This window comes from Elephantulus edwardii, unplaced genomic scaffold (assembly GCF_000299155.1).
Source record: "Elephantulus edwardii isolate Elephantulus edwardi_28Jun2011 unplaced genomic scaffold, EleEdw1.0 scaffold00313, whole genome shotgun sequence".
In the NCBI taxonomy this organism is placed as follows: Eukaryota; Metazoa; Chordata; class Mammalia; order Macroscelidea; family Macroscelididae; genus Elephantulus; species Elephantulus edwardii.
The window spans coordinates 862,520-866,467 of record NW_006400063.1 but is presented as its reverse complement, the minus strand read 5'-3'; the positions used below and the strand labels follow the sequence as shown (position 1 = coordinate 866,467).

Sequence of the window (3,948 nt, the reverse complement as noted above, 5' to 3'; positions counted from 1 at the left end):
GCACTCTCCTCTCATAAAGATGTATAGTCTCAGAAACCCTCTGGAAGGTCTTCATGAGATGGAATTTGCTTTTGAAGACCTTTCTTGATAAACTCTTTTTTTGTTATATTGCTAATTTGTTAGAGCAAGTTAATTAGCTTTCATAAGATTTTCAAATGCTTACCTTCAGAGTTACATATATAAGACATATTTCTTAAATGTATTCTATATATAACTTCCCTTTTCAATTAGGTATCTATCAATACTTGCAACATTGTATTACAGGAGTAATTTGTCACTTTGTTACAGTATGCAATTAGCTATAAATTATGTGTTGTTATTTCAATGTTAATTCTTTTTTTTTATTTTGCCTTTACAAGTTTTATTGTTAATTATTTACCTTAATAGATTCAGAAAGAAGAACAGATTAGCTCAGTCCAACATGATTGGCAGTTGGCAAAAATCTAGTGAAGCAAGTGTTCTGATTGCTAAGGATTTAATCTGGATGCTTTAATACTTAGCCATCTAACACTTGAAACATAATCTGGAATAAATGCATCATCTCCCTCTCTTTCATTTTAATATCCTGCCTACCTCACTTCAGTGTGGAAATATCTTCATTAAATAGGATTCCCAGAGTAACAAGTTCCCTGGGGAGGATAGCCATGAGCACAATGCACAAAAAAAATAAAACTCTGTATGATAATTTACTAGTCTAGAGAAACAAAACTTTCCAATATATTAAGAAAGAAATCCAGTTAAAAATGCACTAAGAGGTCTATGTCAAGAAAATCTGGTGTGATAACTGAAAATGGCCGGCTATTTACAAGATACACAAAGAGGATTATCAGTGCACCCAGATCACGCTGGCCCTCAGAAGCCAAAAGGGTTCTCTCCACTGCAGGCCACATACAAGAATCCATCTTCGTCTTTTTCCTTCTCATAAAGCTGTCCCATGGTTAGGCTGGACTGTGGGACTGTCTTATCCACAAAGAGGAAGATGGCCTTTTCTGAAGGAAGCTGGATCCTTTTCCTGATGATCCACATGAACTGAGCCACGGTGATGTCGGACTGGACCAAGTACTTCCGTTTGTCAATGTCAACGATATGAAAGCCCGAGACTTTTTCCACAATCACCGGAACCCAGTTGGGATATTTCGCGCGGATTTTGGTGGATTCCACGCATCTGTGTTCCAACGAGTGGTCCTCATTGAACATCCACTTCATGGCGGCGGCGAGGAGGAGGTCGAGGCGGCTCGCGGAGCCGAGGAGTTGAGCGTACCAACCACAACAACGACGGCTGCAACTGTGGCGACAGCGACTCCACGGCAATGTTAATTCTTCAGTATCTCCTAGAGTTTCAGTATCTAAGGTAACATTTTAATTGATTATAGATCATATCAGAATTTAGTTAATTTTTTCACACCTTGAATTCTCCTTCTTGTTGATAAGGACACTATATATGTCTGCTTGGTAAGTTGTGAAACTGCCAGGTTGTGACAAGCAGGCCCTACCACACTCTGCTGGTATATGATAGGCACCCTTGCCATTTGGGAACTGAAGTTTACGTAACTCTAGTTCCTCCTTGAAGCTTCCACTTTAATTTTAGTCACCAATTTTTTCTTTTTTTAATATTTCAAATGTATCCATTGGTTTATGCTTGCATGCATAAGAATTCTATTTATAACTACTTTAATTCTATTTATAAGTACTTCTAGCCTAATGAACCTGGACCAATTTTCTGTGGGTCAAAAATATAATAATCTTGCATAAAAAGAGAATAGATAATAAATGTTATATTCTACTTCATCGCTAATAGTGTTTCCCCATCCTCTCCCCTTGTCCTAAAGATTAACAGACTTCTAAGATATATAGGATGAATGCCAATGCAATGCCTTAAATTCTGGATAGTTATTTTAAGTGTCATGCTTCAGGCATGTTGTCATATGTGTATGGTCCTTGAACATCATGCGAGGTAAAGGAGAGGGTCAGCAAAGGAAAAGAAACCCCTTATGAGATAGATTGCTGTAATGACTGCAAAGATGAGTGGAAGCATGGCAGAGATTGTGAGGATGGTACCATGTAGGGTCATTGTAAGGTGGAGTCCACTAAATGGAAACTAAGAACAAAAACAATAACAATGTTAAGTGGTAAATAATGTCAAAATGCATTAATGAGATATTTCCCTGTATGAATAATCAAGATAGTCTGTTGTTGAAAAAAAAAAATCTTTATTCTTCATGTTGTTGTTAGGCTCCAGCAAGTTCACTGTTACTGTGAACCTTGCCATATCCTGTACCAATTTCATAATAGCTCATATGTTCAAGGCCATTGTTACAGTGACTATGTCAATCTATCTTGTTGGAGATCTTCCTCTCTTCTGACCCTCCATCTTTTTCAGCATGACATTTCTTTCCAAGTCTTTCTATCCTGACAGTATGCCCAAGTATATGAATTCCAAGTCTCTAGGGAATACTCTAACTGCACTCCCTGAAAAACAGACCTATTTTTCCCCCCTCTGGCAGTCCATATGATATTCAGTACTTTTCTCCAACATCATGATTAGAAGGTATCTACTAGACAGATAGGAATCAGTGAATAAGGATTCATTGTCCAATGTTAAGATGCAAAAGAAGTAATTGAAAAGATTTATGCTTGAATCAGGTGAGTCTTAGTCTTTAAACTGATATGTTTGCCACTTTGGAGAGATCCCTGAAAGCACATTTTTCCAATGCAACATATAATTTGATTTTTTTTTAACCATAGGTGTTCATTGTGGATACAAATAAAATGAAATAATTTAAACCTTTAATTGTTTCTCCATATATCATGATGTTGACTGTTGCTCTAATGGTGAGAATTGTTTTCTTAATACTGAAATGTAATTCATTTTGTAAACTGTTATCTTTGATTTCTGCAGGTAGTGTTTCAAGTCCTCTTCACTTTCAGCAAACAAGGTTGTGCCATCTGTATTGGGAGTCTTCCTCTGATCTTGATACCACATTTTTTTTTCTCATGATTTCATCTTGCTGTTTGGAATAGATCAAATATGCAGTCTGTTAGTGATAACTTTCAGTTAAGCTGTACTCTTTTTGAAATGCTAGATTCTGGTTATACATTTCTTAATGGAGAGTAGACTCAGGCATACAGGAATTAGAAAGCTAATCCATTTGCTGTTGAGCTGAACAGACCCTGTATCATTTCCAAAGCTGTACTGATTTACTTACAAAGTTTGTATACATTGTGTTTCACACTAGTCTTAATATTCTTAAGTAAACACATGTGTTTAATACAATCATTCCCATGCATCATTGTTGTTAGGTGCCACCAATTTGAATACGATTCATAGTGACCCTACGAACAAAGGGTCTGAAACTAGTCCTACCCTGAGCCATCCTCACACTTCCTCACACGTGCAAGAGACCATTGCAGCAGTCATCTTGTCAGTCCACCTGGTTGAGGGTTTTCCTCTTCTTCATCATCCCGCCACCCTTCCCAACATCATGTCCCTCTCCAAGGAATAGTACCTCCTAGAAACATGTCCAAAGTATGTTAGATGTAGCCTCATCATTCTTGTCTCCAAAGAGCACTCTCTCCAAAGACATATCTATTTATTTTCCTGGCTATCCATGGAATGTTAAGTGTTCTTCTCGAACACCACAGCTCAAAGCATCAATTCTTCTTTTCCTGTCATCCTTATTGTCTAGGTCTCAGGTGCATAGTTAGTAATCGGAAAGACTATGGCCTGAATCAGATGCACTTCAGTCCTCAAATGACCTCATTATTCCTCAATAATTTGGAAAAGTCCTTAACTGTAGATTTTCCCATTGCAGTGCATCTCCTTATGTCCTGACTGCTTGTACCAAGGTTGTTAATTGTGGATCCAAGAAAGATGAAGCTGTTGACAGTTTGAATCTCCTCTCCATCCATCATGACACTGCCTAATGAACCAGTGATAAGAATCTTTAT

General features: G+C 37.5%; 1 pseudogene; it reads right to left on the bottom strand.

Annotated features, from left to right (window-relative positions):
- Positions 1–852: 852 nt before the first annotated feature.
- LOC102874697 lies at positions 853–1,209 on the bottom strand (annotated as a pseudogene).
- Between the last annotated feature and the right edge of the window lie 2,739 nt (positions 1,210–3,948).